Here is a 13,887-nt window from a genome sequence, read left to right as displayed (position 1 = left end):
AATTTATTATTATTATTACCTTATTATTATTCATTACTTTACATCAGTTTTTTTGTCAGCCGTTCTTTGTTCCTGGCGTTGTTTGGTATTCTTAATTAACAACTCAGACAAAACTTTCATCTAGTATATTTATAAACAAAGCGTATGATGTGTTAGAGTAGTATGTGTGGCTCTTGAATCTGGCCTGCTTCCAGATGTTCCATGGAAGCGCATTCACTGCATCTTATTTCCATATTGCCACTGGACAATTGTTGTTTAACACTGGGTGGTCTTCTGAATGATGTGGTGTGCCACCACTTCCTTCAAGGCAGATGGTACTTCCTGCTCCTCCAGTGAGACATTAATAATTCCCTGGACCCACCTTTTCAGCCCCCTATGGTTATCTCTAAGAAGCCAAGGTGGGCAAGGGTCAAGGGTTCAGGTGGTGTGATATAGAGGGTGTCAGTGTATTGAAACAAGGGGCAGACTAAGATCTGTTTGAAATGTGACAAAAGAGAAGGAATAGGAGGCTTCTCATCTGAAATCAATGCCATGTGTTAACTCTGACAAGGAGGTGTGCAAGATGGGCCACAGCAGGTGCTTATGCACTTCCTCGTTAGGTAAGATTAATTTCAGACAAGACAGGAAAATGGGAAGAACTGAAAGCACAAATCAATTGCACACCTTGTTTCCCTTCCTCCTCAACTTTCCATCTAATCCAAAATGGTCCTACGATGCCAGTGGCAGCCCAGGCAGAAGGTGGAAACGAACCTCCTTTCATCAGTAAAAAAAAAATGGTGGCAGCAGTGTTACCCATCACCTGACTGGACATGCACCTAGAATCCTTCATGATTGAAATAATTTAATTTTTTACAATTTTTTTCTGTCTCCTAATGAACCTTTGGGGCTAAAGTTGATCTGGGACTTCTGCTAAACAGAATCCACTCTTTTAAACTGATCTGTGTTATGTCTGAAATTGATCACCTGTTCTGCATCCCATATATACTGCATTCCATATATGCTGATGGAGGTCTGGTGGGTCAGTTTGCCTGGTGGTCTGAGTCCCTTCCAATCCTTGGGATCCTCTACCTAGTACCTAGTACCTCTACCTAGGTAGAGGATCCTTGGGATCCTCTACCTAGGAGGCTCCTGCAGCCAATTGGAAGCCATGGAACTCACGTCGTACGTTCAGGTTCCAAAGAATGTTTGCAAACCGGAACAATCACTTCTGGGGTTGCGGGAGCCAAAACGTTCAGCTCACAAGGCATTCGACTTCCGAGGTACGACTGTACCTTCATTAGTATAACCAAAGTTGTTCCATGCCCAGAGGGCAAACTACCTCCTCACCTGGCTGGTAGTTGGCAGGAAAATGGCCAGGGCGTTTGTGTGTGAGCTGAGCTGAAAGCAGGAGGCAGGCTGAGAAGATGAGAGACAGAGACATGCTTGGTTTGTGCTGACTAAAGCTGTGACTAATGGAGAAACAAGATCTGTTGGTGTTGAATGCTGTGAGCCCCTCCATCTTGGGCTCAGTGTGTATATATGTGTAAACAAACCTTATATCCTAAGGACAACACAGTCTCTGTTGACCTTCATTCCAGGAAAAGCAAACCCTGGGTGATCACCAGGAACCCCTGGAATCTCTCGCTGCTTGGAGATTGGGGTGGCATGTAATACAACATTCAGAGAAACTTCAAGGAGGAGGGTGAACTTTGCGATAAAGCAAGGAAATGCAGTTTAAAGGGTACATTTTATTGGGGGGAATTCATTTTGGCTCCATGTAGTGTGTGGCTGATGAACATGGCAGACCTGCTTAAACACTCATTGTAGACTGGGGGACTCAGGTCTCCAGGGAACATCAGTCAGAGCAAATAATGAGAAAAGCAGATATGCCATATCTCTTACCTATGATGTAATGCATACCAGCCTGATGAATGCCTCATATATGAATTCCAACTCAAGTTCCTGTTAAACTGTTATTCTTCTCTGTTTTTCTGGAAGAATCCTCCTCCTGTAAGAAATAGGACCACTTGTTCCCAATTGTTGCTAACTCCGCTTATAATAACTCTGGCATATAATAGTGAAAGGGGAATAAAGGTTCTAAAACTTTCCCCTCCTAATTGGATTACTAACGACTTCGCATATGGCAAAGCTCCTACAAAGAAGTCACTTACACATAGGAAGTTGCATGAAACCCATATGCACATTGTCACACAGGATGATCTTGTGTATGTGTGTGTTTGCTTTTTAAATCTACTAGAAACATAACAGATGCATACATTTCTGTATGCACAAGTCTTTGTTCATGTAAGAACATGTGGATTTTGGACTTTAAGAATGGGTGCGCAAAGTGTATTTTTCCATGGAACAGCAAATAGATCCCCACATCACTTACCAGTGTGTATCAGGGCACCAAACCACTTCACTCAAAGACATTGTAATACAATGAATAAACAGCTGAGTTAACGCTTTTGACACTTTGATTCAAAGCTACCTCTGCCATGAACATATTGAGCCCAAGGCAGTAACAGTGACTTATTACCATACAGGGCTGGTGTGAAATGAAATATTCCAATTTTATTTTTTCAAATGAAGCGTCCAAAAACATAACGGGGCGTTTATGCTAAGCAAGGACACACAACACCCTTGGCTTCTTTGAAAGGGATTTGACTCAATGCACAGGAAGTGGAGATTTTGCACATCTTATAGCTAACAAGTCTAACTTTGAAGTATAAAATATAGGGGAGGGAATGTTTTTTGTTTCTCTTTCAAAACTATATTTATTCTGCTCTAGTGGAGGGAGTGCTGTGGCAGACATAAGTTTCTCCAATTGCTGTGGTGCAAGGGCAATGCAGGGGACAGGAGAAGAGGGAAGTCTCGCAGATGATGGTCCACATTCATGGGCGTAGCCAGGATTTTTGTTAGAGGGGCAGGTAGTGGCAGAGCATATGCCTGCACTGCCCAGGGTGGGTGTGCTCCCGCGGGGGGCATGGCACAGAGGGTGCCTCCCGGGCACAGGGTAGCCACTCAGGTGCCCAGAGCGGCATGCGTGCCCTGCAGCTGGGGGCAGAGCGAGCCACCCACAGGGGCACAGTGAGCCGCCCATGGTGGAGATTCGGCGTGCCGCCTACCCGCAACCCCCAAGCCTCCTCCAAGCTGTCAAAATGAAGGGGGAAGGGAGGGGTGCCACTGGCAAAGCGGCTTAGCTCCCCCCCCTTACCCCAATCATAGCTGTCAACGTTTCCCTTTTTTTAAGGGAAATTCCCTTATTCCAAATAGGATTCCTCGCAAGAAAAGGGGAAAGTTGACAGCTATGACCCAAATGGCTTGGGGTAGGCTTGGGAGTCTCAGGCAGGCAGCGTGCCGAATGTCAACCCCTCAGTGAGGGCACCTGTGGCGGTATGCCCCCCTTCCTACGCCCCTGGGGGCAGGCCTTTTATTGAGGGGGAACAGAACCTCAGTTAGCTATGCATTTTTATTGATTTTTATTGATTATGGGGTGGCAGCTGTCCCTCCCTGCCCCCCACAGCAGCACCCATGTCCACATATGCTGGCACATCTCTGATGCTTGGACATTCTTAACCAGAATCTGAGACTTTCAACATTTACATCTACGGACATTCACCAAATTCCAGACATTCACTGTAATGCAGCACATACCTGGACCCTGACAACAGTATGAACAAATCATTAACACTAATGTAGATCCAGTCGAAGTGAAAATATTATCTCCAATGTTGTTTGAATTAAATGCGCATTAAATGTGAGCTGCACATTCGTCTTGATTAACGTTTTGTTCATCTTGCCAGGATTCTGTCCTCCACCTGAGCAGCAGTTAACACCCCTCCTCACCCGCCCCCAAAAAGTCCGTGGAAATCTTTCCAAGTCCAGAATCCATTTAATATGAAAAGAGTCATTTTTAAGTCGCACAAAAGAGCCAGTTATGAGGTAGCTGCCTATGTTCAGATGCTTCCTTCCAGGCAAGAATGGATGAAGACGTTTGCTGGGGTGACCGTCTGATCACTATAGCATCCTCCTGGAAAAGGCAGCTAAATAACTGGGAAGAAAAGGCTTAGCACAAGCTTCTGCAAACAGCAATTTAATTGCAGAAGGCATTAAGGAAAATTCAGCAGAGAACCGCAAAAAGAGCACTAATATTTTCACATAAGCTGGCTGCTTAAAGAGCACCATAAAACGGCTTCAAAAAGTCAGAATGACTGTTTATTTTATTTTACTCAGTGGTGCTATGCTTGCACGAATAACCCCTGGTTTATTGCATTCCACTGCCAGCACAGAAAATGTGGGCTATTAAAGTGGTTCAGAATACAGCTGTGATAATTACCCCACCATCTAGCCCGATTTCCTAGGAAATGGGACTCAAGGGAAACATGGAACTCCGCATAAGTATAGTAGGAAGCCTTTGTGATTTCTTGAGCTCTCCATACCCTTGGCCCAGAAAAGCATCTTGTCCCAGTTATATCCATGATCGGCATTTATTTTGTTCAGGTACATTACACTGTCAAAATTCATGACAGTTAACACAGTGAAGAGAGATGGATCCTGCTTTTTTCTGGGACACCTCCCAGATCGAGGGATGGCTTAAATAACCTGCACCAAAGAATGATTGTCCGCAGTGCTCTGTTATTGATGGAGGAAACTCTTGTGCAGATGCATGGACATACAACGGTCCCCAGATAAATAAATTTCAATTACATGCAGTGTGGGAATTTTACATTCGTGGTTACTTGGGTGCCTCCAGATGGAAGCTTCATATTGCAAACAGAGAAATATAACCAGCCGTTAGTTACTGTGTATCCCAATAGCCAAAAAGATGCTTGTGATTTTTGGAGAAGGTGATGCCTACTCTTTCTCTCTCTGTGTGTGTATGAAAATATATATCAATACTGAGGTCTTGCACAAAAGTGATTATGTGCTGTTTAATTCAGCTGGATTTGGGATGGCATAATCCAAAATAAGGAATGCCCCTCCACTGCAATAGGCCCAGCAATTAACATTATGATGAAGAGATATTGTGAAAGACCTGCATATTAAAAATTAAAAGAAAAAGGCCCAAGTGCATACTACAGTTACAGTCTCCAGGGAGCTAAACCATATGGTACCGCTATATACAGGAACTCAGGAATCTGCTTTATACTGAGTCGGAGCACTGGTCCATGAGTATTGTCTACACTGACTGCCAGTGGCTTTCTATGTTTCCATGCAGACGACATTCCTAGCTCATCTGGAGACTGCGCCTGGGACCTTCTGCAGGTAAAGCAGCTGCTCTACCACTTCATCTCAAGGAATATTCTACACCCATCCGTCAGGTGAGGCTAGATGCAGTGCTGCAGTCTCTTTCTTCTATTGTCTCTTCTCTCACCTGACACTTTCACTTGCTCCAGTACTGGCACACAAACGCTGCTGTACACTCTGTTCCCCCAAGTGTGCTCCTATGCTGGAAAGAAAGACTGTGTTGGCACTTGACCGCAGTTTATCTCTGTGCTAAACTAGGTAAACTGCAGGAATGTGAGACCAGCTGAAGATCAAAGCCTATTTAAAGAAGGAAAATTCTATGCACTCATTGATAAGGTTTTTTTGTGATGTTTGTTGCAAGCAACTATCTGCTGACGTACTTAAAATGTCGACAGTGAAACAGGAAAAGAGCACCTGCAAGGATATAACAACATTGCCCTGGCTGATTATCCTTCCCCAATTAATCACCAGGCTTAAGTTTTAATCACCCTTTCCTTCATTATTGCCTATCGCTGCTGCTCACACACTTACCGGGAGCACAGCACAAAGAATGACTGGTTCTTATTGGGCTGATATTTAATGTTGTCTGCTTGCCCAAACAGCTTCAATTTCTATTCTGCCACGCATGGAACTTACTGAAACCTAATTAAGCGTCAGAGATCAAACAGTGAGATATTTCCTGGCTATCTGCTATTAATATACTTCTCAGAGGTGATAAAATTGGCTGTAGCTGCAGCCTGCATTCCAACTTAAATCGCCAGAAATCCACTGGCCATAAGTGAATGTCCTGGACCAGGATCCACAGATATTTTAGATATTAACAGGGGAAAGCTGGTTTGATGTGGATATTCTTAAAGACACCAATCTTACTTAACAAGAAATAAATTCCAGTGAACAGAATGTGACCTGCTTTGCTTCAGAGTCAATACGTTTTAAGATCAGGCTGTAAATGGAGGTTTGGGGAACAAACTCAGTCAATCAAAAGCACATTATTTTTCAAAAAATAATAATGAATGAATGAAAGCTAGCAGCCTTATCCATGTTTCACCCATGTTCCTCTGAAAGCATTTGGTAATGTTGAAACCACATGTTGTCCAATCACAGAACATTTCAGGATTTTGGCCTCTGCCATTGGCCCTTGAGTCGTGATTTGAAGTTTGGGAGTTTAGACAGCCAATCACGCTGGGAGCAGGACCCTTGTTACCTAGTTAGGCACTTGGCAAAACAGCGTTACAGATCAAGGAGAAGTTTCAGCTAATATATAAGTACAGCTCAGAATTCTCTTTTGACATTTGTGTTGGCATTCTCAGTCAACAGAAACAACCAATACATATTTGAATCTGAAAGAGACCACATTAAAGTCCTGCTGCATTTATTTTCTTCCCACAGCAAAGTAAGATCAAACTCTTTCTTTTCTCCTTCCATTTTTAAAATTTATTTGTTTATACACACACACACACCTCACTTGATTGAAAAATCATCATCATCATCATCAAATCACCACTCTCAAAGCAGGTTGCAAAAAGAATATATTTTATTTTACATAGCAAGCATACATAAACCAAACACAGAACATATATTCAAAATCAAAACATATCAAACAGGGTCATAGTGCCCAAAAGTAATACTTTAGATTAGAGCAACTCACCAATACCTATTACTTTTCTCAATGTGGGGCCCATAGTACTGCAAGCACTCACAGACAAAAGATGACCGTGCCCCTATACGTTCACAGCCATCCAAAGACGCCACCTTGTGGCAAAGAGCAGCCATAGTGCTGTGGACTTTTGTGACTCTCACCAGAGGTTTTCGACCAGTGTGCCGTGGGGGGGGGCAGAGGGAGTGCACCACCCCCAGCAGCACGATCCCGGTGGGATGCCATCATGGCTGCTCCCTCCCCCGCACGCTGGGCACCACATGCCCTGGACATGCGTCACGCCCCCTGGGACGCGTGCCAGCCACCGCCCGCCTGCTCTCTGCCCCCGGTGCCGGAGCATGAAGCTCCGCCACTGCCTTGAATGATAGTCAGGAGTGCCGAGGGCAACACTGGCCTCTGTCCCTCTTTTCCTCCCTCCCTCCTCTGATGCCCTCTCATGTCTCTGCCTCTGGGGCTGGCCAGGGGGTGCTGGTTGCCAGGAGCTGAGGCAGACTTGGAGTAAACAAGCAAGCAAGCGAGCGAGCAGGCAGGCAAGCAGGCAAGGGAGCCCAGCCAGCCAGTCCACCAGCCCTTGCTGTTGGGAATGGACAGACAAGTCCCAAACCCCGGTGGGGCAGTGTGAGAAGGCTCTTTGGAGCAGGGAGGGGGCAGCTCAGAGACCAGGGGTGGCAGCAGTGGCTGCCCAGAAGACTCCCAAGGAGAGGGGAGAGGAGAAGAGGTTGAGGGAACACTTCACAAGGGCAGCTGTTTGAAAAAAGTGTGAGAGGCTGCCAGCTCTGCAGGCAAGGGGTGGCATAACTGGGCTCCGGAGCCCTACAGGGGTGCTGCAGAAAGAATGTACAATGGATGCTCGGGTTGCAAACGTGATCCGTGCAGGAGGCACGTTCGCAACTCGCAGCGCCACGGCTGCGCATGCACTGGTCGCAATTTGGCACTTCTGTGCATGTGCAAAGCACGATTTAGTGCTTCTGCGCATGTACAAGCACTGAAACCGAGAAGTAACCTTTTCCGGTACTTCCGGGTTTGGCGTGATGCATAACCTGAAAACACACAACCTAAAGCGTCTGTAACCCGAGGTATGACTGTAGTTGGTCAAGGGAGCCATGGATTCAAAAAGGTTGAAAACCTGTCTTCTAACCTGAAGGCAGCCCCTTCATGGATCACTGCCTTGCCGTGGCGAAGGGGCTTGAATAACTCAGAGAAGCTTTGAACTATGCCGAGCAGTGCGAAGTCAGAAGTGCCTGGCATGCTCTGGTCCATGGAGTCACGAAGAGTCGGACACAACTAAATGACTAAACAACAACAAGGGCTTGATAAATCTTGTGGTTTTTTCTGTGTGCAAATACCTGGTGGGTGGGTTGCATTTGGCTTGGAGAATGCAAAGCTGTGTTGGCTTCATTCAAATGAGCTGCTGCAAATTCTAATGCCTGATTGAAGCAAATTAAAGAATTCCTAGCGGTACCACTCAAAAACAGGAGCCAAAGTGCCTTTTTCGCTTCCTGTGGATAGCGGGTGGGCAGGGCGGCGCTGGCATATTGTTCTTGCAAGGCTGCTCCATTTCCGATGGACAATGCTGCCTCCTGCTGCACAGACTGGACTCTTGCATTTGTTACTGCCAGTCTTGCACCAATGTCTCAAGTCAGGGAGGTGATGATGATGCTGGGGAAATGGGGGACACTTTGCTGTGCAGTCTAAAATAAGGAGCCAAATTCTGTTATTTTAGGGAATGGACTAATCCTTTAAAACAGATGCCCTATAAATAGGACAGCTCATGTCTAGCCAAACCTTATATTCCCAGCTTGCATATATAATTTTATCCTTACCAGGTGGCATATTCTCATGTGATTACACACACACTGTATTTCTCTAGTTGCTTGCAGTCTTCACTTATGTTGGCTTGGGGTTTTTTCAGAAAGGAAAAAGTTACAAAGCTAATCACTTCATGTTTAAACACAAGGAAAGGTAATTTGGAACATTGTTCCAGTTGGAATGGGCTTAAGGCTAAAATCCTAAATTTCTTGGGAGTACCGGTAAGTCTGTTGAATAGCAGTGGGACAGATTTCCAAGTAAACATACAGAATTGTACTATAAGTGCATCAGACTGAAATGTATTCAATTCTATCCACCTCATGCTATTTTTCTGTTGCTGTTGCTTAACAATTACTATATTTTGCAACTTGATAGTCATCATCCTTCCACCAATGGGTTGGCAGCATCTAAATATCTTAAATAATAGTGATTAAGACTCCTCATCATATTTCCCACACTTTGTGTACACATTCATATATTGACCAAATTCTACCCACATTTTCTTATTTAAACACAATACCCATATATACATTGTCTAGTAATACAGCTCTGTTTATTATCATTTCCACCCACCCACCATGTTTAGCAATGTATAAAAGCATAACTACAGAAATGCGTGCAGATTTCACAAATGCACTACTCCTGTGCACAAGTGCTGGTGGTGGGGAATCCAGCTGTTGTTACAGCAGGAATTACAAGGTAGTCTATACCCTGTAGCCAGGAGCAGAACCCCCTAGGCGTTTAGACCTGAGAGTAAGAGTGGCCTGGAAGTTTCATGGAGGTCCAGATGCTTAAATTTACTCCCTCTGGCCTATTGCAGCTAACAAGTTTTCTTCTTTGGCAAGCTGGAAGTGCCGGCCCTATCATTAGGCAGAGCAAAACTGTTGCCTCAGATGGTAGCCACTTAGGGCTGTAGGAAACATCCATTCCCTGGTCATTTCTCTTGAGCACGCACCCCTCCAGCCCCCAATTTCAGGCCTGTGTGTGGACTTGTTGTCTTGCATTGAAGGATGCAGTTTCATTGCCATTGTTGATGCAAGATTCAGTTGTCTTTCAAACCAGCTTCTGTCTGTAGAATTGAGGGAGGTGTCTTGTCCTTCATCCAGTGGCATAGCTAGCCATGTGGGCACCCAGGGCAGTGCAAGGAGAAAGCGGTGCAGTGCGGGGCACACAAGAATCCCAGAATCCCAGTGCCCAATATTCTTCAACTGGTCAGAGAGAATAAAGGAAAGGAACCTGATAAGTGACATGATATCTATGGATCTTTTATGACTTGGGGAATATTGGGGAGGGGAAATGTGAGTGCTATTAATGCCCAGGGCTGAAGATGCTTTTCTTCCACCTCTTCAAGGTAAGATCTTCACCCCTGAGACCATTTTCTCTAACACATCCTTTGTAGAACTTCTGGCAAAAGTGCTTTTTATAGCCCACTGTGACACAGACTATTTACTACCAAGTAGGAAAAATTTAAACCATCTAGTTCATCTCATTTCTAGCAAAAGCTGATCCCTTGAGAATCAAATTATTCCTAACCAGCCCTTGGCTCCAGTAAACCTCCTTCACATCACACCTTCAAAAGCTGCAGGGAACAATGTGCTAGGGATCTTGAACATTGCCTGGTTTTACAGGCATACTAATGTTGCTTTAAATATTTTTCCTTTTAATGCTAGTATACCTTGATGGGATTTGGGTCTGAGGAGGCAACATCATTTAAAGCAGCTTCTGGGGAGCAGAATTGCTGATTTGAGATCAGCTGAATTATTATTTTCTTCATGTATTTATAGAAAGACCTTTCATTTTAAAATCATCCACACAATTAGTCCATCACAAGCTGAACCAAATTAGGGACAGATTATGAAAAAAAAAATAATTGATCATCAATATCAGAGATAGCTGAGTTTCAACGTGTATGGCTTTTGCATGGCGAACATGAAATAAGACCAATTTTGTTAGAAGGCAGGAAAAAACTGGTTAAAAAAACAGCAATATTCCTCTCCATTTATAACTCAGGGATGAAGCTCCCCGTCTTTATTCCAAAGCTGTCAGAAATATTAGAATTAATGCCCTGCAGCAAAACACTCAATAACCATCTCTCCTCAGAAAAGGCAAATACATGGCACTTTCCAATTAACTGCTCCTCTAAGCAATTATACTGATCAAATAAATGAATAAGTGACGGGCATGTAAATGGTAGACACAGCTAATTTCATTCATCTGGAGGTTATAGCACTACTTCTATAAGCACTTAATGTGTTATTTCAAGCTTCAATGAGAAACATAAATAAAATTAATATAGTCCAACAAGAAGAACTTGGGTGCACACAATATGGCCGCCCTCATTATCAAGTGAATATTGCAATAATGAAGGCTTCTGGCCTCCAGCTTGTTGAATCATGTTGGTGCTGGGGCTTTTTTTGCCCTAGTTGTGTATATGCATGTTCAGCATATTGGACATCAGCGTTCCCCAACCCACCTCACACATTATTGACTAGTGCTGCTTATGGGGAGCTTATGACTCCCTGGCTGCCACAGCTCCAATGGCTACCAGTTTGTTTGCAGAAACAATTCAAAGTGCTGGATATGACCTATAAAGCCCTACATGGGTAAGCAAACTATGGCCCGGGGGCCAGATCCGGTCCAATCACCTCCTAAATCCGGCCCGCAGACGGTCCAGGAATCAGTGTGTTTTTACATGAGTAGAATGTGTGTCTTTATTTAAAATGCATCTCTGGGTTGTTTGTGGGGCCTGCCTTGTGTTTTTACATGAGTAGAATGTGTGCTTTATTTAAAATGCTTCTCTGGGTTATTTGTGGGGCATAGGAATTTGTTCATTTCCCACCCACCCCCCACCCCCCCAAAAAATATAGTCCAGCCCCCCACAAGGTCTGAGGAACAGTGAACTGGCCCCCTGCTGAAAAAAAATGCTGACCCCAGGCTTAGATTCAAGCTATCTGAAAGATCATATTCCAGGCTTATACAAACCTGCCCAGGCTTTGAGAACTTCAGGGGAGGCCCTTCTTGTGGTTCTGCCACCTGCACAGGAATGCTTGGTAGGGATGCAAGAGAAGACATTCTTGGTGAACTCCCTCCCTATATAAGCTGGACTGGCTCCCTCCTCGCTGTGTTTCAGACTTTATTGCTCCATCAGGCTTTAGGAAACTGACTGCTTTTAATGAAAGGACTGGTGCCGGGCTGTTTTATTGTACAGTGGTACCTCCGGTTGCAAATGGGATCCGTTCCAGAGCTCCAGTCAGATCCCGAGGTGCCGCTTCTGCGCATGCATGTGGCACGGTTTAGCACTTCTGCACATGCGCACACGGCGCAACCTGGAAAAATACTTCCTGGTTTGCCGCACATGTATCCCAAAGGATACATAACCGGAGGTGAACATAAGTAGAGGTATCACTATATTTGTATTGTCTGTCTGTCTGTCTATAATTTTAATTCTATCAATGTTTAGTTCTTTTAAAATGACTTCTTCACTGTTTCTAGCTGTCCTTATTTTTATCTGTAAGCCGCTTTGACTTCTTGTCAGTGGAAAAGGCGGGTTATAAATAAAGATATACAGTGGTACCTCGGTTTACATACGCTTCAGGTTAGAGACTCCACTAACCCAGAAATAGTACCTTGGGTTAAGAACTTTGCTTCAGGATAAGAACAGAAATCGTGCTCCGGCAGCACGGCAGCAGCAGGAGGCCCGATTAGCTAAAGTGGTGCTTCAGGTTAAGAACAGTTTCAGGTTAAGAACGGCCCTCCGGAACGAATTAAGTACTTACCCCGATGTACCACTGTAATAATAATAATAATTTAAGAACATAAGGATTTGCAAGCTGAGTCACACCAAAGTCTAGACGAGCAGTCTATCTCTAATTCAGTCTTTGGACACTCACATACTATGAGAACGTCTGTGGATGCATTAAGCAAGCAGGTATTTGACAGGAGAGCTTATCTACAGCTGTTGAGTGTGTAAAGATATGAGGAAAGTAAGGGCCTGAAAGGAAGTGTATTATGCTCAGTCGCACACGGTCCTGAAGACCACAATGCCATTCTTAAGTTCATCCCCAGCATCAACTATTCAGGGGTATACTGCTTCTGATCCTGGAGGCTCTATTTAGCCATTATGTCTGATTGCAATTAGTAAACATAGCTTTACAAAAGGAATAGACTTTCATAGGATCATTAGCCTTTATGAACCAAAATTCTATTCATGACATCCCGTGTCTCTGCACAGCAAACATGCATGTGCAATATGCAGAATCCCATGCCATTTCCCCCGCTCCTAATTATAGCATGGAAGTCATAGCACAAACGGTGTTAATGTGGCATACCATTGCCTACTGGAGCAGATCAGGAACGAGGGTAATTGGTGTAACTCTGCACAATTTTTTTAATATGGGTTTTGTTTAATAACTAAGGCAAACTTGCTTTCTTACCAAATACTAAAACATACACATTCATGTGCTCAATACTCCATATCAGGGCTTACTTGACACAAGGCTGCAGAGTTCTGACCTCTGTCATCAGCAAAGGAAGACCATTGTGGCAAGAGGGAAACCAACCTGGTCCCACCTACTGGCCAAAGACAGGGCAGCTGCAGGTGACTTTCTTCCCCTCTCCCTGCCAGAAAGAACACTGTGCTCCCACTGATGAATGACTGTGGGATGCAAAAGCAAGAGGAAAGGGCACTCTGGCCCCATCCATCAGCCAGAGGAGCAAGATCCATCAATTGCTATTCAAGCAAGAACACCATGAACATTAGTTTGAACCTGGCCCCAATGCATATGAATGCTTGCAGTTGAAAACTTTGGTCTGGCCTTGAAGAACTGATCTCCCTCCTCTGCCTTTCCCCATCCTTGTGTCTCTTTTAAGTTTGTAAGCTAGATGAGGCATGTAAGCTATGGCCAGCTTCTCTTTCTGTCTCCCTTGATGAGAGGTGCTTTGAGAGACACTTAATCACCTGAAAAGTGGGATGAAAACACAGCAAACAAATAAACATAACTACTTTGTTATATATGAAGCTGCCTTGTCTTGAGACATACCATTGCTCCACCTGGACCATTACAGTCTACTATGACTGGAGTAGTTCTCCAGGGTCCCAAGCAGAGGTCTTTTTCTAGCCTTCCTACCCCAGAGTCTAATGCTCATTGTTCATACACATACAGAGGCTTAAGAAGACAAAACACAATTTGAAA

Source organism: Podarcis melisellensis (genome assembly GCF_964234715.1).
Source record: "Podarcis melisellensis genome assembly, chromosome: 3".
NCBI lineage: Eukaryota > Metazoa > Chordata > Lepidosauria > Squamata > Lacertidae > Podarcis > Podarcis melisellensis.
This window is presented reverse-complemented; position numbering follows the sequence as displayed.